Below are 13,045 nucleotides of genomic sequence, written 5' to 3'. Positions count from 1 at the left end.
AACACAAAGACCAAATATCAGCTATTAACCATTTAAGCCTGCATTTCTCTGCTTTTTTTTTTTTTAAGTGGGAAAAGGAAGGCACTGGAAGTGAATTGGAAGGAATGGCTAGCTATCAAGCTCTCCTATGGAAACAGGGACTGATTTTTCTTTTCCATTGTGTGAAGACTTTCCATTTTGGCAATCTTGCTAAACCCATAAGTAAGGACCTTCTCTCATCTCATTTTTTTCCTCATTTTCTAACATGGTTCTGATTTGGTTGAAGAGAGAGTGGCTCAAGAGTAAATAAAATACAAGTAAAAAGGCTGAGCTTCTGTCTAATGTATCTAAATATCTTAAGGCAGGAGCCTGACCTCTACTGTTATCTCAAACAGGCAGACAAAGTATTTATAACTAAAATGTCTTTGAGAGCAGGAAATCAACACTGTCTGGTCATGGAAGGCTTTACTGAGCTGAATGTTAGGATTAATAGGTCAAGAGCAGTCATTGGGTCCTGGGCCTTTTTCTCTGTGGGGCTGAATCTCTATTCTTTCACATTTCAATGAGGAGGAGGAGGTTTGAGCCTTTCAAGTTTCTCAACTTCTATCATTCTTGAGTGGTCTGGGGAATTTAGCACCCAGCTATGGTGGGCGCAATCTTAGGTGCCTTGTGATTTAGAGTTAATGTCCGAGATGACTTCTGAAAGAAAGGGTGTGTATCTTTCTAGTCTGCTGGGATCTACCCAGGAGATAGTGGGATGAAGAAGTCATGCTATGGCAACAGCTGGTAAAGTAGTAAGTTCCTTTGGGATATTTTGTTAAGGAAAATAATTCCTTTGGGTCCAAATATTCATGGAGGCATTATTTGGGATAGCAAAGAACTAGAAACAAAATGAGTTCTCATCATTTGAGGGAAGACTAAAAAAAAATTAAACCCCAACTTTGTTGCCTGAAAGTATGAAATATTATTGTGCATGATGAGCATGAAGAAGTCAGAGAAACATGGAAAGATTTATAGGAACTGATGCAGAGCAAAATAATTAGAACCAAATATTATATTTACTGACAAAAAATGTAAATGGAAAGATTATTAATAAGGAACTGAATTCTGAATAACCAAAACACCAACTTATTGTCCCAGAGAACAGGTAACAGTCCTTCCTTATGGCAGAAAAGGACTATTAGGGCAGAATGTTGCATAAATAGTCAAAGATGGTCATTGTATCAGTTGGGCTTTATTTTTTAACTTTTCTTTCATAGAAAGAATAGTTCTCTGTGGAGAGACAGGGGAGTTTTTGGCTTTTTCCCCTAGAAATGATTACTATGAAAACAAATATCTAGAATAAAATGAATTATAAAAGAAAAAAGAAAATACACTTTATATGGACGATTAAAAATTGTTTCTCTTAATTCCTTCAGGGCCTTTATAAACATTTCTTAAATTGAATTATTGAATTTCTTATTTCTGTCTTTGTTAATGCACTGGACAACTGTTTAAGTATATGAGTTATAGTCTTATAAATTGAATAGAGGTATGATTATTCTTAGATGTATGTGTTTATGTTGGGGAGGATAGTGGAGGATAAGAAGAAAGGGGTGTTTGAGAAATGGATAAGACTTTCTCTGATTCCCTTGGACAAATCTGCATGGATTCTGACTACTGAGTAGTAGCCTGAATCATTTAATATAAAAGTTTTAAGCACCTTCTATACTCATACTCCCTCAACTCAACAACGATACTACTAACAAACTATGGGACCTTGATTTTGTCTCTTGACCAATAAAATGAGAGAGTGGGATCTTTTAGGTCCCTTTAGTTCTGAGATTCTGTGAATCCCTTCTACACACACACACACACACACACACACACACATCCCTTTGGGAACTTTCATGGATGATTGGGGAGGGTGTAACAAGGTTTGGAACAGAATCTTGTTTTCTTTGCAACCCCCATGCACTGTTAAAATTTCTTTGCTCTAGAAAATTGTGTTTAAGTTTACTCCCATCCTTATTTTCTATTTTTTCCCTCAAGAATAGGAAACTGCTATCTCACAATGCTATTCATTAGGAGAAATGAAATATAGAACCATGTTTTAATCATTTTCAAAATTTTTGAAAACATAAACACATTTTTCTCTATCAGTTTATCTGCTTGGAAATCTAAGCAACTCATTATTCTACCTGCACTATGATAGTGGAAGGAAACAGGAAGTGATACTACCCTAGAAGAAACTAGCCAATCCAGTATTGCCTTTATCATTCAGTTAAAATTGGCTTTCATTGAGCACCTGCTCTGTGCTCTACACTATGATAAACTGTATTGGGAATACAGAAATAGGATAAGAAATGATACTTACCCTCAAAAAACTTATACTCTAGTAGAGAGAATAGAGAGAGATAGATTAGTAGATACTAATCTATCAAGAATGATGGAATAATAATAATGAACTAAACCAGGGCTAAATTACATGGTCATTTGAATAAGCATTGTCAGAATATGGAGAAAGGAGAAATGAATGAGGGAATTATTACCATACAAGAAATAGGACTTGAAAGATGGAAAGATTTTTTTGGGGGGAGATAGTGGGAAAATAAATTAGAACAAGTTATATGAGATCCAAGATTGGAAGACTAATTTTTCTTGGGCCAAATTGAGACTTAGATTGAAGCTAAAGCAGTCCCAGTAGTGGAAAAAATTGTGCTATGTCTCTTTGGTATTCTATTGTTGTGAACATTGTGCATTAGAGTTAATTCATGACCTAGACTGTGTTAGATGCCATAATAGGATAATATAAAATTATTTTTAAAATATATTAATTTTTCAAATTTCTTCTATCTTCCTTCCTTGATATCAATCACGGTTACAGCCTTTTCTGTATATATCTGACTTTAATTTGTCTTTGCTTTTGTTCAGTGATGTCAGTTCAACCAGTGAATACTATACAATAGACATTTTTTGAGTTCTTACTAGATTGTCTGACATATTGTTAGGCTTAGGAAAAAAGGAAGAAATGTTCAACACAGTGCTGTGCGTTTCGTGGGCGCTTAATTGTAAATATTTGCAAAGCATGGATTTGTTGGTGAAAGAACAAGTGGAGAAATCTGTGCCTTGGAGAGGTGTGTAGTTTAATTGGAGAGGTACCTTTTAGACACTATTCATTGAGATCCTCTGTGTTAATATAAGAGGTGGGTTAAAGTCCCTGAATGACGAGAATATTTCCCTAGTCAGCCTGATGAAGAAAGTCCATGGTGTAGAATTTTGTTTGGGGGTAATTAAGAGACACTTCCCATCAAGAATGAGGACATGTTCAATGGATCCTTGTTGACAGGAGTAGTCTTTATCAATCAATCAATCAATAAATAGGCATTTGTCAAGTACTTATTGAGTACCAAGGACTGCCTAGACATTCAGGCTACCAAAACAAAAATGAAACAACTAACTGCCATCAGGCAAAATCTGATGGGGAGACAACACCTTGGCGCATTTACTACACAAGTATAAGGCCTTTTTTTTTTTTTTTTTTTTTGGCAGGGGAAGGCACTATTAGCAGCTTGAGGAAGTTGGGAAGGACTTTATGGAGAATTTTATTTTTGAGCTCAGTTTTGAAGCAAACTCTAATAGATAAGGCAAAATATGTTCTAGACAAAGATGCAGGGGTGGGACATGGATTGTTGTGTGGTTGTTATTTAATTGTTTCAGTGGTGTCCAACCCTTCATGCCCTATTTGGGGTTTTCTTGGCACAGACACTGGAATACTTTGCCATTTCCTGCTCCAGCTTTTTACAATGAGAGAATCAGGGTTACACTTAGGAAGTGTCTGAGCTAGGTTTGAACTCAGGAAGGAGTCTTCCTGAGTCTAGTCTGGTACTCTGTCTTCTAGGCCATGTAGTTGCCTCTGTTGTATGATAGGAGGAGTAAAAAGCTCAGTTTGCCCTTACCCTAGAACAGTGGTTCTCAAAATATGGTCTAGAGAATCCTGGGGATTTCTGAAATCCCTTTAGAGGATCTACAAATTCAAAAATAGTTTTTATTTCCAATATGATAAATGTCTATAAATATAATCCAGATAAACAAAAACTCTTTGGAGAGATCCTCAATAAATTTTAATAGGATAAAGATACTGAAAACAAAAGTTTGAGAACCACTGTGCCTAGAATATATGAACGGGAGCAGTATGTAATAAGGCTGAAAAGGCGGGTTGAGCTGGGTATTAAGGACCATTTCTTCAACTTTTGTTGAAGAACAAAAGTTCTACTGAGTTCTTCCCTCAATAATGTGCCCTCCTTCTCTTTTATTTATTTATAATTATTCTCTGAATTCATTCAGCTCATGTTTCTGTACAATGTTTCCTCCATTTTGTAGGCTCCTTGAGAGTGGGGATTATTCCATTCTCTGTGCTTAGGCCTGGCACAGAGTATATATTGAGTCAAATGTTCCTTATTTGCTGAATGGGCTTCCACTACCACTGAAAGTCTCCGAGCACATGGCTTTCTTGGAGCACAAGCAAAAAGTCATTTCTCACTGGAGAAGGGCAGGGGTATTGGCAGGATCAACCTTCTATATAAATATCAATTGTTATTATATAAAAGGGTATGCAACTTTATTTTAGAAATAGTACTTACATAGCATTTTAAGGTTTGCAGACATTGTACAGATATCATCTTCCCATTTTATCCTCACAACCATCCGGGGAGGTAGGTGCTATAATTATTCCCATTTTACAGAATGGGAAACCGAGGCAGAAAGATAAACATAGTTATATAACTAAGAAGTATCTGGATCCATATTTGAATTCAGATCTATCCTGACTCTAATCATACTGTTCCATTCCTTTGGCTCTGAAGAACGAGGAGTCTTTGTCTTCTCCATTGCCTCCTCTCTCCCCAGTGCCCTCCTTCTGATTTCCCCACTGCCCTCTCCCCCAGCTCTTCAACTCAGCAACCCCAAATCTCTCATTTGATTATTCTTTCCCATGAACCATCTCTGGCTCTTTGAAGTGCCCCCCGCTGTGGATCTGGATTCACTCTCCCCAAAGAGAGCCCTGAGCCCCGGGAAGCGCTGGGCACAGATTTGCTCCCTTGGCTCCCAATGGGGTTTGGTTCAGATCTTCTACCAGGAGACTTCCTATTTAAAAAAGCAAACTGCTCTCCCGTGATTGGCAGGCAGGCTCCCGTCTGGGCTGCCCTCATTTGTGAAAGGGCTCCTGGAGGTAACGCGGCACGCAAAATAACAAGTGATGGGTGGCCTGGTAAAGGAGAGTCTTCCATGAAGTGCAAGATACCCCCCCCCCCCGCAAACTGCCCGAGGGGCCCGGGAGCAGAGGGCGAAGCCCTTCCCCCTCCTCACCCCAAGGCAGTCTGATCGGGGGCTCCCGGAGGCTCAGGGTTCTGGGTGTGCCACTCCGGGAGCAGCTCTCTGGGAACTTGCCTGGGATCGGCTGGGAGCCTTCGGCGGGGGGGATCCCCGGCCCGGGAGCCTCCGCCTGCAGAGCTGTACAACCCAGAAAGCAGGGTTCCCCCAGGCAGTGAGGCGGCGGCCTCCGGAGGAGCCCCCGTTCTGGCCGGGACGCCGCCGCCCTTCGGCGCGCCCCCCGCGGCGCACTGGCCTTGCGCTTCCACAGAGGCCCGGGACAACGTCTGACGGGGTGCCGGGAGGCTGTGCCCCCAGGCCAGCGGAGACCCGGCCAGAGTCTGGGGCCTGGGAGCCCTAAGGCGGGGACAGAGGCCCGGCCCGACGCTCCCCAGGTCTCCGCGGACGCTAACTGAAGCGCCGATATTCTTGATGCGTCACCTTTGTCCATTAAACGCATTGGTGGCCTGCAGGGCGTTCGTGTTGATGTCATTATTATTACATAATGATACAGAATTGTGTTGTTGTTATAAAAAGAGCGCATCCGTCTCAGGGAGGCAGGTAAGGGAATATGCCAGTGGCGGTCCCTAGAGTGTCCTGGGACAGCCGCTCATTTCTCCTCCTAGCACTCCCGCCAGGAGTGTAGCAGAGAAGGGGTGCCTGCAGTGTGCGCGCCAGGGAGGGCACAGAAGAGGGGAGCCAATATGTTTTGGAGATGTAGTTGGGAGCCAGGGATCTGTGCATCGTGAATATTTTGTACGGGGAGGAAGTTGGACGGTGTTGGGGAGTAATAAGTTACGTTACAAAATAATTAAATTGACTCACAGTGGGAATTATTTCAGGATCAGCGGTCGGCATTGTAGTCAGATCACCAAATGGTTGAACAGAGGTCAGAGTCAATACTGAATTGAATGAAAGAATGAAGATGAGAAGACACTCTGCGTAATTGGAGCAGCTCCTGAGTGCCCCGAACAACCAAAATGTTGACTTTGAAATAACAAAATAAAGCTGGGCAATGGATATAAGAAAATATTTTGATTCTGGTTGCCATGACTTCTTGGAATAGAAAGCCATGCTGTTCATCACATTCAGATATTGATTTTCAAGATAGAGCCATGGAGAGATAGTTTTAAGATGGTAAGATCATGGAAAATATTATTTGGACAATTCTAGGAGCCCAGAATCTCTTTGGACTTGATGCTTTCACTTTCAGGGTATGGTTCTGCACCATCATTTCTTTTCATACTGTGTGATTATTTTTATCCTTACAAGAGGATCTTTCTTATGCTTTAGAGACTTGCCTCTGGATCTTTTTCTATTTTTAAAATTTTTTTGTTTATTTGTTTTGCCTCTGGATCTTTAAATATTTGAGGAGAGTACTTTTGTGAATGAGATTTTCTGCCCATTGTATCTTGTTCTCTTATGTAATGAGTTCATCTTATTTGTAGCCATATATGTTCCTTAATTGTATAATTATCACATGGAAATTTTTCCTCATCTTATAAATTGAGTTTTGAGTGTTAGAATCCAGATGTTTTGGTTTCACTGCGTGGCTGCAGGAATGCTAGCGAATTAGTTTTGTATTATATAGATTTTATTTTATTTCAGGTTTCATCCTAAATGCACCTGTATCCCTGAGTTTCAGACCAAGCTTTCTGTTTTTTATTTTGTTGTTTTTCAGTCATTTTTCAGTTGTGCAACCCCATTTGGTTGCACAAAGATAGTGGATGGTTTTCTATTTCCTTATCCAGGTCATTAGACAGATGGGGGGAACTGAGAAAAACAGAATTAAATGACTTTCCCAGGGTCACAAAAGTAGTAAGTATCTGAGGTTAGAGTTGAACTCAGGTCTTCTTGACTCTACATCTGGTACTCTATCCTCTGTGCTATTTAGCTGACCTTATGGTGTTTTTTTTTTTAATTTTTTTAATACTTTTATGTTTTTATAGTTTTGTGAATTAGTAGTATTGAATTTTATAGTTTTAGGAACTTCTGTTGCTTCACAGAAAATACTGTTGCTAAAAAAACCATCAGAAAGAAATGAGCAGCTCCAATCCACATATTTATTTTCTCATCTTTATAAAGTGAGAATGGTCTATGTATGTATTTGAGGCAACCTTGACAAAAACTTAAGAAAAAATATGTATACTTTCAAAGATGATTTTCTACATCAAAGATTATATTTTAGTGATCACACAATTGTGAAGAGGTATAGAAATTATTAGAATTCACTCTGTGTCTATTGTTTTCTGTTTAAAGAAAGTCACTTGACAGAGTGGAACAAAAAAAACACCTTAAAGACAATTCTCAAGTAAGGAGTCTGTCAGGCAGAAGTTAAAAGTATATAAAATTCAATTCCAGAAGAGAAGGCAAAGTTAGTTTTGCCGAGAATTAATAGCAAATGAAGTGTAAAATACTTTAAACATTGGCAGATGCCATAGAAGATATCTTGAGCAAGGGATTAATTAAAAGAAGAGGGATTCCTTATTAAAAGTGGTATCCTAATGCCCTTGTTTATGTATGCCTTTATGATAATCACATTAAGCCAAGAATGCTGCAGGCTATTTCCACTTCCAGGAATTCTATATTTTATTAATCAACAGTGATAAAGACAAACCAAGTGGATAAAACACATACACACATACATATTGTCCAGCTTTTTATGGACAATTTGCATGGGACATCTATTGATTTAGTACATTAGTGTTTATAAATAGATATATTTGGACAGACACCAGAAAGGCATAGTAATTCCTAAGTCCAACATTGAATATGAAGAGAGGGGTGTAACAGATCTCATTCAGAAGACTGCACAATATTTTTTAATAGTTCTGTTAGCTGCCACAAAAGTCAATTTTTTTAAAAAATGATTTTTATTGATATCTATTGTCTAACATAACCTACCTTTCTCCACTGTATCCTTCTATTCCCTCCCAGACAACTCTCATACAAAAGAATTTTTAAAAAGGAAGAAAGAAAAAAGTTCCCCACATTAACTAAAATATATATTTTTTTATTCTGTTCTTATTTTGTACAATATTCTATACCCATAGATTCCTTCCCACTTCTGTAAAAGAACAAGTGAAGGAAGACATTGTCTTCTCATACCTCTTTATTGGGACAGAGCTTGATCATTATAATTTCATAGTAACTATATCATGGTTTGATTGTTTTATTATGTTCTTGTTCTTTCAGCTGGCATTATTGTAGTCATTATGTATATTGTTCCCCTGGTTCTGTTTATTTCACTTTGCATCATTTTATAAATATTTTTACCATGCTTCTCTGTATTATAACATTCATAATTTTTATAATACAGTCAATCCATTGCATGTAAATGCCCCAATTTCTTCCTAGTCCTTTGCTATGATATAAAGTGCTACTATAAATATTTTGGTGTAATAGAACCTTCCTTTTTGTTATTGACCTCCTTGGCTTATGTACCCAGCAGTGAAATTTTGGGATCAGAGGACTTTTGCATTTTAGTCACTTTCTTTACATAATTCTAAATGCCATCCCTTCCCCTGAAGCCTCCTAACATCCCATTTTGAACAGCCAATATTTCCCCTATGATACTGTATGGTTTTAAATGAAATATCACAATCACAGAAGAAATGAAAATGTAGGTGTCCCTAAGGGAAATTGATGGAGATCAATCAGTTAATCAACAAATGTTTATTATGCACCCAGCATTTGTCAGGCACTAGGCCTGGAGTTGGTGATACAAAGATAGGGTGGAAACAGTTCCTGGAGACAATGTGTATAGACACAGTGTCCCAGATGTAGAACTCCAGGGACCTTGGCTGTCAGCTAGTCCACAGGCCTCGGAAATTTTAACAGTTGAGAAAACACAACATGGGTGAAATGATCTGTCCAGGGTCACTCAAGTAATAAAGTGACAGAGCTAGGGTCTAAGTTAGAGCTACTTACTCCATGGTCCAAAGGTACCTTTTTGAGTACTGTGTGGAAGGGAAGGATAGAAGGAATGAAAGAAAGTAAATGAAAAGAAAGTAGGCATGAAGCAAGGAAAGGAGGAAGGAGAGAAGGAAGGGAGGAAGTAAAAAGAAGAAATGAAAGCAGGGAAGGAGGAAGGAGAGGTAAAGGGGAGAGAAAGAGAGGAGGAAGGTGAGAGAAGTGAAGATTTAAAAAAAGAAGGGAAGGAGAGAGCGAGGGAATTAAAGAAGTGAAGAATGAGGGACAAAGTTGCATAGTGGATAGTGTTGGTCCTGGGGTCAGGAAAATCTGAGCTCAAATTTCGCCTTACTACTTGTATGGCTGTGTATGACAAGTCACTTAACTGCCATCTCTCTCAATTTCTTTAACTAAAATGGGAATAATAATGAGCACTTAACTCACAGGATTGTTGTGAGGATCAAGTGAGGGGAAATTTTAAAGTACCTGGCAGATAGTAAGCACTTAATACATGCTTATTTCTTCTATTCCTTCCCTCTTCCCTTCCTTCCTCCCTCCCTCCCTTCCTTCCTCCCTGCCTCTCTTCCTCCCTCCTCCCTTCCTTCCTTCCTTCCCTGTTCTTTCCAAGTACTATGCAGTAATTTTGTTTGGAGCTAGATCACACCATCTGGGAAAGAAAAGGAAAAACTTCAGGTAGTAAGTGGCCTTTCCAGACACAAGGACAGTGGGTGCAAAAAAAAGGAAATGAAAAAAAGTGTTATGTGTGAAGAAATATGAGAAGACTGAACTGCAGAGTACATGAATGAAGTAATGTATCAAAACACTGAAAAAGGGAGGTTTGAGCCAAAGGACTTTAAATGACAAACAGCTGAGTTTTTTTTTTTACTTGATTCTGGAGTTTATTGAACAGGAGAATGATACGGTTAGGCCTGTGCTTTAGGAAAATCCCTTTGGCAGCTGTGTGAAGATGGATGGGAGAGGAATTAGAAAGGTACCTGGAAAGCTTAGGTGGGTTACAGCAAATGGCCCTGAATGTCTTGTGCTTCAGAACTGGTGTCAATATATCAAAATAATATAAGAGGGGGAAAAAGCGGTGGACTAGTCATCTAGTGAGTAAGATAAGATGGATAAATTGAGTCTGATGTTGTGATCCATAATTATATATATATATATATATATATATATATATATATATATATATATATATAAAACAGAGGAAGACCTAAATTTTGTTGTATAAATGTCATTGAGGGGTTTATAGAAAGATGGACAGAAATGACAGAAGAGAAAGTAGAAAGGTATAGTGATAAGTGCCAAAACAGCTTCAAATCCCAGCTTTTCTGCTTATTAAAGGAAATAATGTGACCTTGGATAGTTACTTAATCTCCCAGGTCTCAGTTCTCTTTATCTGTAAAATGAAGAGTTCTGACTGAAAAACTTTGAAGGTCCTTTAATAGCACTTAACTCTCATAGTCCTGTAAGTTATGAATTCATGGATTAGTTGCAATTTGCTCTGATAGAAGGGTTTACTGTTGAGGTCAATATGTAAATCCTATGTAGAATACAAAAGATAGATTGAGATTTTTCTCTTTCCTTCCTCCCTTCCTTCCTCCTTCCTCCTTCTCTTCCTCCTTTCCTCCCTCCTTCCTTCCCTCCTTCCTTCCTTTTGTTTATTGGGTGTGGTGCTCCAGAGATTTGAACTAATATTACAAGGAAGAATTTATCAAGTAAGCCATATTTCACTTGTTAGAAAGAACTTCCTAACAGTTATCTAACAGTAGAATGGATTGCTGTGGAAATAGTGAGTCCCTGTCATTAGATTTATTCATTAAAAAGCCATCTAACCAACTAACTGTCATGCATGTTTAGGATAAGAATTTCTGTAATGCATCAATGTTTGAATGAAATAATCTCTTAGTTTCCATTTGATATTAAATTTTATGATTCCAGTCTTTGGAATCAGAGTTTTAAGTGGAGTGAATGTTAGGGGCTTTCTATTGGAACTCCTCCTCCTTTTACAGTTTTACTGAACCTCCCAGGCCTCAGTAATGAGGAGTTCTAACTGATTTTTAAGGTCCCTTAACAGCACTTAAGATTTAGTGATCTCACAAATTATGAATGCATGAATTAGTTGCAATCTGCTGTGGTGACCCAGAGAAATTCAGCCCAAGATCACACACTAGTAGTAGATAATTGAGCCTAGATTTGAATCCAGGCCCTTTAACTGCAGATGGAGCCTATTTTCCATTGTGCCATGATTGAGTTCTTGTTTGGTAAGCATAGAAAGGTACTAGATTTTTCTCTGGGCTTTGTCAAGCCAACTCTATTGAATTCAGGCACTGTAAATTTGGAAGATGCTTTTTTCTTGGGACATCTATTTATTCCTATTTCATAGACCACATAAGACCTTTTTTAGTTTTCTTAACTTGTGAGAAAAATGCCTGGAATTGGGGGGGGGGCAAGGAAAGAATAAATGAATTCATCCTATTTCTGAGACTTTTTTTTTAGGAGTCATAACCGGGACAGAGATGGGGAGGTTCTGCCTAGCAATTCTGAGTCCTGGAGAAAAGGCAAGAAAGATAATTCTGAAATTAAATCATCTTGTTGAAAGATGAGGTTCAAAGACAAGGAAAGAATGGATTTTTTTTTAACGATTTCAAGTAGAATTGAGGCCGTTCCTATGATGGTTGGGAATAAAATTGGTTCGAAAATGATGTCGGCTGAGAGTGGGGACCGTGAACCACGAAAATAAATGAGCTCTGAAATCACCTTCTATTTTATAAATATTGTTTCAGGAGCTGAGAAAATTGAGACAGATTATTCCTCCCCCCCACCCTCTCTTAAGCTGTGGAAGGAAGAAATCCTGAGTACCCCATTTGGCCCTTATGAGGAGCAGCTCATCTTTGTCCTGGCTCTCTAAGTAGCTTTGTCTGCATTTAGACACACTCCATTTCCCTTTCAAGGACCACTATCAGCAGTAGCCAATTACAAACACACCTCATAACACATTATTGAGACACACTGCACGCAAATAAGCCAGAGAGATGTTTAATGGTCTTGCTGCCCGGCGTCAGTCCATTACAATCTGTCTGTGCTGCCACGCTGACTGAGGTAGCATTTCGTGTGTGTGTGTGTGTGTGTGTGTGTGTGCGCGCGCGCGCACATGCGCGCACACTCATGTGTATTTTCCCCGGGTCCTAATTAGACACAATTGAGCCAAGCCAGTTTATACATTCGAGGAAGGGAGGAGACATTTCCAGATTTTGACAGGCTCTTTTGTATCTGTGACTGCTTTTTTCTGTTTTTCCACCCTGCCCCTGGCAGGACTGTAGCAGTTAGCATCCAGAATTAATCTGAGAAATAGCTCGGGTGCATTTCTGGCTCAGTGGGTGGTTGCCTTCTGTTATCTGTTCCTCTCAGCACAGGGAAAGGGTGAGCCATTTAGGGAAAAGTTTCACAGGCAGCAGCTTTCTTGCCCTCCGTTCTACTACTGTAAACATTTGGCCTGGAGTTGCTTGGGTTTTATTTTCTCCCCCCTTGGCCCCCTCCCTTCACCTGCTGTCTCTCTCTAAGTCAGGAAGAGGCAAAGTAGTCAATGATTCATAAAACTCTGGGGGATATATGCCAATGTATAAACAAGAGACCGAGGCAGTGAGGAGTGGTGGTGAGATCCTGAGCATTCGGAGGCTGGAGGCTGGATGGCGTGGTAGTCCTGGGCTCTGCCACAGATAAAGGTTCTCCTGACTCCTTTTTCTCCTCTGTTGTGTAGACCATAGAGTCACATAGCATTTCATTACTAAAAGTT

At 39.2% G+C, this 13,045-nt stretch overlaps 1 protein-coding gene and 1 long non-coding RNA gene across 2 annotated transcripts in view; both read left to right on the top strand.

The window, feature by feature from the left end:
- The window catches only part of GALNT14 (polypeptide N-acetylgalactosaminyltransferase 14), a 313,597-nt gene that overhangs the window by 15,372 nt on the left and 285,180 nt on the right, over positions 1-13,045 (top strand). The gene's annotated exons all lie outside the window — the stretch shown is intronic.
- On the top strand, positions 5,890-6,359 carry LOC116421487. The gene is made up of 2 exons (XR_004231860.1): positions 5,890-6,084; positions 6,171-6,359. It is a non-coding gene; the product is annotated as an uncharacterized LOC116421487 (long non-coding RNA).

Source organism: Sarcophilus harrisii, chromosome 2 (genome assembly GCF_902635505.1).
Source record: "Sarcophilus harrisii chromosome 2, mSarHar1.11, whole genome shotgun sequence".
NCBI classification, from domain to species: domain Eukaryota; kingdom Metazoa; phylum Chordata; class Mammalia; order Dasyuromorphia; family Dasyuridae; genus Sarcophilus; species Sarcophilus harrisii.
The sequence above is the reverse complement of the archived record's forward strand: the minus strand, read 5'-3'. Positions and strand labels throughout refer to the sequence as shown.